This window comes from Mirounga angustirostris, unplaced genomic scaffold (assembly GCF_029215605.1).
Source record: "Mirounga angustirostris isolate CCGP_5_RB_7025 unplaced genomic scaffold, mMirAng1.0.hap1 SCAF_2, whole genome shotgun sequence".
NCBI classification, from domain to species: domain Eukaryota; kingdom Metazoa; phylum Chordata; class Mammalia; order Carnivora; family Phocidae; genus Mirounga; species Mirounga angustirostris.
In genome coordinates, this window is record NW_026991710.1 from 20,343,199 (window position 1) to 20,355,496 (window position 12,298).

Sequence of the window (12,298 nt, forward strand, 5' to 3'; positions counted from 1 at the left end):
AGCATCAGGGTGGAATAATAATGCCTTATATTCAGGCATCAGCTTTCCAATCACTAACTTATCGGAAGCCATCACCAGAGAGATGTTTTAAATCATCTGCTCTTAGGCAAAGGGTACATTTCTTGAAATTCCTTGAATGTTGAAAAACGTACTTTTGAAAAAACACATTCCAAGTTCTTTATAGCTTAGAAGCATTTCCTTCTCAGGATGTTAGGAGATGTCCAGCTGAAATAAAAGTGGATGCAAACGGAGGCAGAAAGTTGGTTAGCAGATGGTTAAGACATCAGGGGAAATTCTATCCCCAAGCGACACTGAGCTGCATTTGAATTTGTAAGAATTATGAGACCTAGGTTTTTCCAAACACTATCCGGGACATTCGTTGAAGAACAGCCTCCTTATTACACTCTTAGATATTCTGAGGTCTGGTGCATTTTTAGAATTTGGGTCTCAAACATTCTTGGCTTCTCAAAGACAAAGGCCACAATTCATTTGTTTTGTTTATTCTGCATTTAGTACATGATCCAATGTACAAGAGATATTCGATAATTTTGAAAGAATGAAAGATGTCTCCTAGAATGCGCTAACCAAGGGGAATCTGGAATGGGTGGGGAGAGTACCTCCTGGCCCCTTCCTTCTTTCTGCTAATAATTTGCTCAGATGTGCAGAGTTAACCGAGCTAAATGAGATGGTGGTGGGACTTCTGTAGGCCAGAGGGAACCGTGCAAAGAACCAACAAGCGCTCCTCCTAAAGCTGGACGTCTTCAACAAAAAAGACCAAGTCCCTAGTCTGGCTGCTTCAGTTAGGCATTTGAATCACATACAATTTAAGGTTAATAGTAACAATACCAATGTATTCTGTACCAGACCCTTTATTTGAATTACCCCCATTTAATTCACACAACAATACTGTAAAACAGAAATTCGTATCGGTAAGGGACTGTGTTTGTGCTTGCTCATCATTGCATCCCCAGCCACTACTAGGTATTTGAATGCCCAAATAATAATGCTTCAATAAGGGACATGTCGAGTGAGTGAAACTCCACCTTTGCAAGTGAACAAAGTGAGGCTCAGGTCATGATCCCAGCATCCTGGGATCGAGCCCCGCATTGGGGGTTCCTGCTCAGCGGGGAGCCTACTTCTGCCTCTCCCACTCCCCCTGTTTGTGTTCCCTCTCCCACTGTGTCTCTCTCTGTCAAATAAATAAATAGAATCTTAAAAAAAAAAAATAAAGTGAGGCCCGGGGGGGAAAGAAACTTGCCCCAAGGGCACAGCCGGTCAGAGGCAAAGCTGCAGCGTGAACCCGGTTCGGCCTTCTGTAGAAGCCCACTGGTCTCTTTCCCTCACTTCATCCCTGAAGAGAAGATGTGGTTTTGTTGTATAACAAGGGGACTTAAATGATAACCTAATATTCTGGTGCCTATTTAAGATTATTTGTATCTTCTGCATAAGACTTGTTTCCTCAAACATGCCAAGGTCATGACTTGGAAGACACGCTGAGTCCCTGAGAAATGACAGACAGCCCGTCCATTCGCAGAGGCAGTTCCGAGCGTAGAGACATGACTAAGCTTGTCCGGGTGGAAGGAACGAGATCAAGCGAGATATCCTAATGAAGGAAATGGTACAGACTTGGCTTAAGATGGAAGCACCAGTAAGAGCTAACGGAGTCAAACACATCACGGGTGCTCCGCAGGGAATCGCAAGATTTCATGGAAACCCCACAAGTAACTGAAATTTCGTTTCCTACATACCTTCTACTCTTATATTTAAGGCATATTTACAAAAATTGGTCATATACTTGATCAGAAAGACAACCTCAATAAGTTCTGAAATATATTGTTTCTAGAGAAAAAAAAAACAACCTAAAGCAATTTGGGAATGTTAAAACTGAATTTTAAAAACAAAGCAAAATTAAACAAGGAAACAATAAGGAAATGATTTCGTACCTAAGCCTATACGTACAGGTAGCGTGATACTCAAATGGCAATTTGAATTTGGGTTAATGGTTACATGCTTTCATTATTTGAAAAAAAAATCTGAAAACAAATGAAATAGATGGCCAAGTTAAGAAACTGTAAAGAGGGGCACCTGGGTGGCTCAGTCGGTTAAGTGTCCAACTCTTGATTTCTGCTCAGGTCATGATCTCAGGGCTGTGAGGCTCCATGCTCAGCGGCGAGTCGGCTTGGGGGATTCTCTCTCTATCCGTCTGCCCCTCCCTCTGCTCTCTCGTACACACATTCTCCCTCTTAAATAAATAAATAAATAAATCTTTAAATAAATAAATAAGTATGTAAAAAAATAGGAAGAGAACAAAATAAAGAAAGTAGGAGAAGGTAATGAATAAAGATAAAAGCTAAATTTAATAAAATAGAAAATCAAAGACAATAGACATAAAATACCCTTAACTTATTTTTGGAAGAACATTGAATATTAATAAACAAGTTAGCTGGATAATTAATTATTAGCGAATCAAACCCAATAGTCTATTGAAAGGATTGTATATCATTTCCATATGGATTTTATTTCAGTACTGCTAGGATGGTTCAACATCATGAAATACACCAGTAAAATTTATTACATCAAGTTAAAAAAGAAAACTGTAATTAAATGAATAGATAGCAGAACTGACCAGAGAGGCCTAATTGCATTCAGCACTGCTCTGGTTTTAAAGCTTATTTATCATCCCTACATCTGTTCTGCTGACAACTCTCCTAGTAAGAATAAAAGCAGAATGCCCCTGACTGCAACCTCCCTTACCCCTCCCCTCCCCACCAGGAATATTTCTTATAAAACAGTAAGTGCATATTTGTATTAACTAAAATACTATCTCCTCTACTTTCTTCTCAGACATACAGTGAAGGATTCCCCCACGAAACCATGTTATTATACAAGACCTCTGCCTTGTGCACAAGAAATTCTAGAAGTCTGTAAATGGGGAGAATGTGCATTTCAGTAAATGGTACCACCATTGATCTATGTGCTCAGGCCAAGAAACCAATGAGCCATTTTGATTCTGTCCCCATCCCTAGCCCCTCATATATACATATATATATACACTGCAGACTGGGTGGCTTAAAGAACTGAAATCTATTTCCCACAGTCCAGGAGATAGAAATCCAAGATTGGGTGCCAGCAGGGTCAGTTAGGGTGATGACCCTCTTCCTGGCTTAGAGATAGATGGCTCCCTTCTTGCTGTGTCCTCAAATGGTAGTGAGAAGCTCTTCCTCTTCTTGTAAGGACACTGATCCCATCATGGGGGTTCTAACCTCATTACCTCATCTGATCCAATTACCTCCCAAAGGCCTCACCTCCTAATTCCATCATAGTGGGGCTTAGGGCTTCGACATATGGATGGGGGTGGGGGACACAAGCATTCAGTTTATAACAATCAGCAGGTCCTAAGGTTCCAACTTGAAAATACATCCCCAGATGCAGCTACTTAACCCATCCACACTGATCTAAGTACCATAATCCCTCTCCAAGACTATTACGATACCTCTTCACTGGTCTCCTGCTTCTACTCTTTGCCCCACTGCAGTCAGGGTGATCTCTTTAAACCTAAGTCAGATCTTGTTGCTTTCCAGCTCACAACCTTGAATGCTTCCTACTGGGCTCAAAATAAAAGGCACCTGTCTGGGCCTCTGATCTTACCCCTCACAACATGCCTTGCTCACTCCACTCCACCATTCTGGCCTTCCTACTATTCCTTAAAAAACCAATGTTCCTTCCCACCTCAGGCCTTTTTGTTTTAGCTGACTGCTGAGAATGCTCTTTTCCTGAATCCTTGCATTTACTGACTTCCTTCGGGTTTCTGCTCCATGTCGCCGCCCATCTCATCTCAAAACTCTTCCTTGGCATTACCATGGTTCAACCATGATTTGTTTTTCTTCAAGTATATAACTCTGCCTGACATAGTAAATTGTTATCCAGTTTTGTCTGCCTCCTACACTAGAAAGTTCTCCAGGAAGGCAGATACTTTTCTTATTCGCTGCTCTATTCCTAATTCCTAGAAGGAACTTGGCTCATCATTAGTGTTCAGTAAATAATTGTTGGATGAGTAAGTGGAGATTTCTTCCTTGTCATTTCCATAGATTGCCAGGCCCTAAGGTTAGAGGTCTCTGATTTTGAGGCTTGAGTGGGACTGGTTAGGGTCTCCAGGAAGCAGACTCTGAGATGGAACTTGACAGGCAGGAAGTTCATCAGCGTCTGGGCGAGGAAGAGAAGAAAGCAGGCTTGGGCAGTGGGAGAAGTCGAGTTTTGACACAGTCTTAGTAGGAGCCCCCAGTAAACCTACAGGGAATTCTGAAGATAGGCTGACCTTTGAGGCTGTCTCAACTTGGAACAAGGGGACAAGGCGGCCCTCTATAGCTAATACAGTGCATTTGGACAGCTGCGGGCTAGGGGCCAGGGGCATTCCCAATGGCTGGGGAATTAGTCCCTCACTTCTGAGTGGCACAGCAAAACATCTTCTGCAAACGAGAAAACATGGTTGAACCATGGTAATGCCAAGGAAGTTTATGGCTCTTTACCTAAAGACCTCATAATGTGGCATCTATTCGAAACATTAAAACTCTCCGGGGACTGGTTCTTGGTCTGCCTCATCCAAAACTGATGTGAGCTCTGACAGTGTCAGCACATAAAATATGGACTAGTCTTAGTAATATACTCACATTAACTAAGGTTCAGAGATAGCAATGCATACAACTGGATGCCAATTTATTTTACAACGAGTGATGTAACTTTCATTAAAACGATAGGCATCAGCAAGAATTGCCCATTCTTTCCAGAGCCATCTACATACAGCTTCCCAGGCTGTACAATGCAGAACCCTAGGGACCGCCATTCACGTGGACTGTAATGTCCCTCACACACAAAATTGTGCAGTGCACCAGCTCTGAATAACCAATAGGTTGATTGTTGAACATGCAATCAGGGTGAGGAAAGTCAGATGTGGAGAGTTTAGAAGTGGGCATCAGATAACATGGTTTGAGACATTCTTCCCTACAGCAAAGATGGTCTTGTCAATAGAACCATAATATTATATGAAGTCTGTTGTCCAAGGTTCCATCCCATGTGCAGCTTTGGAAAGTGACCTCCCTTTAATCATGTTTATAACCAAGAGAGAAGGGTACGCTTCACAGGCAAGTTCATTGCCTCTCTGCATATGATTCAGTTTCAGTAACCAAATATTAACTAAATAAAATAAGCTAAAGTTTATTTTTCAGTATTGTTCCAATAAGGCTTAAAAAGCATTTTTGTGTTTTTCAAAAAGAAATAAGAAATATATGCTAATATATACTATTTTCCTCACGGTCCTTGGTGTGTAAGACTCTCTGTGCTAATTTAGGTAATTAGGAGACCAAAAAGCTTGCATATAGTTTGATAAATGAAAACTCGTGTTTAGTAATCAAACAGACATCCGTTCAAGCCCCACCTACTAACTCAGTAGTTTTGTGATCCAGGTCCGGGTCCTCTAAGCCTCAGCTTTGTCACCTATAAAATGTCAATAATAATAATAATAATAATAATAGTCAATTCAGGGGCTCCTGGGTAGCTCAGTCACTGGGTGTCTGCCTTCAGCTCAGGTCATGATCCCAGGGTCCTGGGATCGAGTCCCACATCGGGCTCCCTGCTGGGCAGGAAGCCTGCTTCTCCCTCTCCCACTCCCCCTGCTTGTGTTCCTGCTCTCGCTCTCTCTGTCAAATAAATAAATAAAATCTTTAAAAATAATAATAATAATAGTCAATTCATAGCATAGTTAGGAGGATGAAATAAAATTACATGAAACAACACAGCATCTAATCCATAATGTATGTTCCAAATGTTAAATATTATTGATTGAGTGGAATCAGGGGTTGGCCAGCTTTTTCTGTAAAGGGCCAGATTGTAAATATTTTTTGGCTTTGAGGGTTATATCTCTGTCCCAGCTATTCAACTCCGTAGTGTAGTGTAGAAGTAACCACAAATACTGTATAAATGAATGGGCATAGCTGTGTTCCAATAAAACTTTATTTACAAAGTCAGGCAGTGGACTAGATTTGGCCTGTGACATAGCTTGCCATCTCCTGGCCTGGATGAACGGACTGATTTCATGGCACCATAGTACTATAAATGCCATACTTTCCCATCCTTTTTATTGTAAACTCTAGGGTTGATGCTCAAGGATTCCAAGGGAGTTCATCTGCCTCTTCTTGTTTCTTAATGAACATAAAGTATCATCAACTTGAAGGGGGAAAAGTGGACTCTGTTCAAGCTCACGGCTTCAAAACCCTAGAGAAAACTAAATTTGACAAGTGTCTTTACTGGACTCAACATATCCAATGTGTTTGAAGAGCCATCTTACATTTTCAAATGTGCTAACAGGTACCATGTAATTAGGTTTATTATCTGTGCAACCACACGTCACGCTACATTCAGTGCTAGATCCAAGTTCTGCCAGCCTGTAAATCTTTGCAGCCAATAGGTGGCATTCCCATTTGATATCAATACTGAATGCTCAAAAACAAAAACAAAAAAATACTAAATGCTCATTCAATTGCAGCTCCTTCCAACTTGAGGAAGTAAGACCCCCCCCCCGCACACACACAAACATTTCAAAATAGTTATTTATTTATAATTAAGGTAAAATAATCATGTTCCCTAGAATTTCATCTGAATGGCTTTTTTTTTTTTTACTTTACAGTTCTATTTTAATTTTTTTTATTATTTATTTCAGAGCCATCTACATACAGCCTTTTTTTATTATGTTATGTCATGAATGGCTTTTATAAATGTATTTAAAATTACTCCTTACAGTCTACAGTAGTAGATTGAATTATGCCTCCTCAAAAAAAAAAAAAAATAGATATGTTTGTGCCCTAATCTCTGGAATTTGTGAATATGAGCTTACTTGGAAAAAGAGTCTTTGCAGACTTAATCACGTTAAGTATAACAAGACAAGATCATCACGATGACCTGGGTAATTACCTAAATCCAATGACAAGTGTCCTTCAAAGACACAAAAAAAGAGAGATGCAGGGAGAAGAGGAGAAGGCCATGTGAGATGGAGGCATGGATCCACAGGTGCAGCCACAGGCCATGGAACACCAGGAGCAACCAGGGGCTGGAAGAAGCAAGGAAGGATTCTCCCCTAGAGTCCTCGGTGGGGGGAGTGCAGCTTGCCAACACACGGTTTTGGACTTCCGGCTTCCAGAACCGTGAGAGAAGAATTATCTGTTGTTTCAAGCCACCAGGTTTGTAGTAATTTGTTAGAGTAGGCCTAACTAAATAAAACCGAGTCAAAAGCAAGGCAGAATGTTTAATAAAATCATGAAGTTTCAAACTCAACTACTTAACCAAAATGTTCAACCTACTGAACGTTCTATGATCTTCTGTGCAGATATCCCTGTGAATATGAATGTTTATATCATTTGTAAGACAGAATTACATTGGAGACTTGTGTTCCGACTTCTCCAAAGATAACAAAGCTGTCTCTTCTAACATCTTAGCACTCCCATACATCATCCGGGAACCATGAAGCATTCGATTGTCCACGACAACTTTGCCAAGTGCAGCGTTAGGAATGAAGCAGGGAGCACATGCAGATAAACATGCATTAGGGCAGCTCTGAATTAGCTATTCTTGTCTTATGTATTATGACCTTGCCTAGGCCCTCCTTCAGATACGCTCAGCAAACATTTACAGTGCCCCTGGCAAGGTGCTGAGCCGTCAGAGACCAATCAGGTATAGTTCTTGTGGTTTAGCTGAGAAAATCAAAGTCGACTGAGAGAGCCGTAAGGAGTCAGATACGGAGCATGTGATGAGGGAGAAAGTGCAGGAGCACAAAGAGGGGCACCCCTCACCCAGAGGGCAGGAGGAGGAGGACATGGAACCTGGGCTGAATCTTGAAAGGTTGGTGAGCCAGACTGGGGGGCTGAGACACGTGATGTGTAAGCAAGCAAGAGTAGGAGCATAGAATTCTGGGAAACTGCCAGAGGGTTGCCAAGTCGGGATGGAGGAACTATATCACAGAAAGGCCAGGTGTGCAAACAGCCGCAGTGGTGAAAGGCCTGGGTGAAGGGTTCGAATTTCATCCTTAAAACAATAGAGCGCCTTTAAAGAGTTCTGCACTGGGTTTACGCCCTTTACTGGGCGTTATGATCAGATTGCTTTTCTGAAACGTTCACCTGGGCTGGTGTGTGGACGCTGGGTCACATGGGGCAGGGGTAGCCAGGGAAACCAGGTGAAGAGGCCAGGCTGCCATTTGTCCAGACTTCCAGAAAACCTAGCAACAGCAGTAGGGGCGGAGAGGAAGAGAAGGTCCAGACAGCGTATGAAGGGGCTTGGTCTTAGGACTAGATATGGGGGGCAGGGGAGGGAAGATTAGTGCTGTGAGTCACTCTGTGGAGTTTTTGAACTCCTAAGAGATTAAGTACTGTCTTTTTATTCATCTCTGTGCCGGACCAGCCACTGGTACAAAATAAGTCTTCAATGTGTTCATGGTTGAACCGGATTTCCTAGGTTTCTATTAGAAGCTGAAGTTCCAGGTACTTTCCACCACGCTCCTGGAATACCCTTCACTTTCAAGTATATAAAGCTGTTATGAGATATAATTTACAGCTCTCAGAAGGGCCTCCTGTTTTTGTTCGTCTGCCCATTTAGCGGCTTCTTCCTGGATTAATGGCCTGGTGCATGAATCACAGTGACTGCCTTTGCAGGATTAAGTGCTAACAGGAGGGTTTGGGAGAACCATCTCCGATGCTGCCCCAGCAAAGCCCAGACACGGCTGGAGCCCCCCACACCACCCAGCCTCCCCCAGCCCCGGGTCTCTCACAGGCATCCGTAGCACACATATCTTACTCATTCTATAGAAGGGCCCCCTGTTCTTGTCTCTCTAGCTACAGATACCTAGAGAAATTCCTACGACACTGCCGTGGAAGCCTTTTTAAATCATTCTGTGATTGGGTGACCGAGCCAGCGAAGCACGGCAGCCCCGAAGTGCTGGACACAACTGGATGGCAGACTCGCTTCCTGAAGCCACAGTGCCTCCAATGTGCTTTGACCGGTTTTTACGGCAAGAAGAGAAATAAATAGAAAAGGTAGGACGAAAAGCTATGCAGAAGAGCAGAGGTTACAACAGCAGAGAGTCATTCGAGAGGGGAAGGTGACTTGGGGCCAGGTTGGGCAGAGAAAGCCTTGCAGAGATACCTTGATTAGGTCTCTAAAGACAGGATTTAGCCCAAGTTTTGGGTGGGGGAGTGCTATTGGCAGTTTGGGCTGGATGATTCATTCATGGGCCATGCCTGGCATAATGCTCACCATCCCCAGCTTCTGCCCACTAAGTACCAGTAGGTCCAAAATGCTCCCTGACACACACACGTTTTCAAGTACCTCTTAGAGGACTGGACTTTCCTGGAGTGTGAACCTCTGATGGGTAGCGAAGGGATGTGAGAGATTGATTGAAATGAAGGAGATACAGGGGAGCCTGGAGGGCTCAGTCGGTTAAGTGTCTGCCTTTGGCTCAGGTCATGATTTGGGGGTCTTGGGGTCCAGCCCGCCTCAGGCTCCCTATTCAGCAGGGAGCCTGCTTCTCCCTCTGCCTCTGTGAGGGCTCTCTCTCTCAGATAAATAAATAAATAAATCTTCTTTTAAAAAATGAAGCGAAGGAGATCCAGATGTGAAGGAGGGACCCCTGAGACTCATTCTGGGACCGCTGATAGAGCATAGTGCTGTAGTAGAGGATGGGATAGGAAAACAACATCTAAAACAGGCTAAAAAGGAGGTTTCTCATTAAATACTATTCACAGCATGTTCAAGTGGCCCCAAAAGATCATGTTAAACACTAATGTCAGGTCCAATTAAGAAGTCAAAGGTTTGTAGTAGATGGAAGTGAGCTCTGAACTCAGACGTAATTGAATCCCAGCCTCACCACTTAGTAGCTATGTCCTTGGGCAAGTTACTCATGTTAACGCACCTCTGCTTTATCATCTTCAAAATGAAGATCATGTTTTCTCAGAGTTGGTGGAATGGCTTCATGCTGGAAGAGGTCATCAAGGGGACGTGACCTGAGTGACCCGGGCACAGGTGGACATGGGCCATTGGAGGCTCCTCACTCCTTCCCCTGTGCTTGGAATGTACGTTCTGCCCACTGTTCCCACAGCAAGAGCCACTTCAAGAATGTAGCCTTGAGAGAGTAGGTGTTGTTGAGACCATCTGGACTCTACATATGACTGAACCCCACTAAGGTGTCTATATAAACTCCTGAGATTCTGGTGAGCAGGTGCAGAGATCTACTCATTTTCCCGTTGCCCAAGACAAGTTTTGTCTGTTTAGTTCCTTTGTTTATTAAAACGGCCACCTACCCATCTGCAGTGGCATGCCTCTTTCTTCAGTCTCTGCTTGCCCTTTGCAAATGGAGGCCAGTTTTGAATTTCACCCAGGGAGCCCTTGAGGCTGCAAACCAACAACCAAGTGATCTGCCACTAAATCTGATATCAAATCTGCTTGTCCTGATACCAGTGTGTCAAACATTTTTTTGTAAACAAGTCCTCTAAATTTTGATTGTATGTCGTTCAAAACTAATTGGAAATTTTTTCCTCTTTTTTGTTAATCAAGGTAATACAGTAATTTTAAGTGGCCGGTTTGATGAATGTTTGTAATTTTGTACAATCATTTAACCGCTACCACACTCAAGAAAGTAGAACAGTTCTCCCACCCTAAAAAGTTTTCTTAGACCCTTTTGTATTCATTTATCTCCCCTTACCCTGGCCCCAGGCAACCGTTGATGTCCCTATCATTATAGTTTTGCGTATTACAGAATTTCATATAAATAGAGTCATACAGTTTGGAATCTTTGTGTTTGACTTTACTTAGTCTAATATTTTGAGATGTATCCATGTTATTGTCTGTATTAATATTTCCTTCTGGGGTGCCTGAGTGGCTCAGTTGGTTGAATGTCTGACTCTTCACTTCAGCTCAGCTCATGATCTCAGGGTCATGAGATCGAGCCCCACATTCGGCTTCGGGCTCAGCAGGGAGTTTGCTTGAGATTCTCTCTCTCCCTCGCCCTCTAGCCCCTCCCTCTGTTCTCTGTCTCTCTCTTTCTTTCTTACTCTCTCCAAAAAAAAAAAAGTTCCTTCCTTTTTATTGCTGTGTAGTTTTCCATGCTATGGATACACCGTATTTTGTTCATCCATTCAACAGTGATGGACCATTGGCTTGTTTCCAGTTTGGGGCTATTATGAATAATGTTGCTACATTCATGTACGTGTTTTGTTAGGATGTATGTTTTCATCTCTTTTGGGTAAATAGCCAGAAGTAAATTTCTGCTTGCATGCTTGTATGGTAATGAATCTTTAACTTTGTAAGGTAATGCCATACTGTTTGCCAAAGAGACTGTAGTCCCACCAGCAGTGTATAAGAGTTCCAATTGCACCATATCCTTGACAACACTTGGTAGTGTCTGTCTTTTTTATTTTATCCAGCCTAGGATATAGTGGTATCTCATTGTGATTTTAATGGACTTTTCTCTGATGATCAATAAAATTGGACATCTTATGTGCTTATGAACATTTCTGATCAAAGTATTTATCAAATCAAGTTCCAAAATTGTTATTGGAAGCATGACTTGTAAACAGAGAGCCTGGAAATTTATCCTTTCCTAAGCACAGGAGGTTCTGAACAAATTAAACAATGAGCCTTCAACGAGTGTACAATATTGATACTGAAATTCTGTAATTGCATTTTGAAATATCTCAACTTGTAAGATAAATCATTTACTAAAGCACCTATTTTTTTAAAAGATTTTATTTATTTATTTGACAGAGAGATAGAGAGAGAGCACAAGTAAGCAGAGAGGCAGGCAGAGGGAGAGGGAGAAGCAGGCTCCCCGCTGAGCAGGGAGCCAGACGTGAGGCTCAATCCCAGCACCCTGGGATCATGACCTGAGCCAAAGGCAGCCGCTTAACTGACTGAGCCACCCAGGGGCCCCTAAAGCACCTATTTTTAATTGGGCCAATTTATGTACTGAACAGGAATGAAATGAAATGTAGGAGGCCTATAATTATGCAACATCATAAATAGAGACAACTTCTTTGATGAGGTTTTTCTTATAAAATATTTGTCCAAGAAAAGTACTCTCAGTGAAGGCAAAAAAGTCAGTGTTTGTGAAAATATTTGGGCTGAAAAATTTACACATTGCAACATGCAAAAACTTAAAATCATGAATATCCTTGCATTCATTTCCTAGGGCTACTGTAATAACACAGCATAAGCAGACATTTTCTTAGAGTTCTGGAAGCTCTGGAAGATCAAGGCATCAACA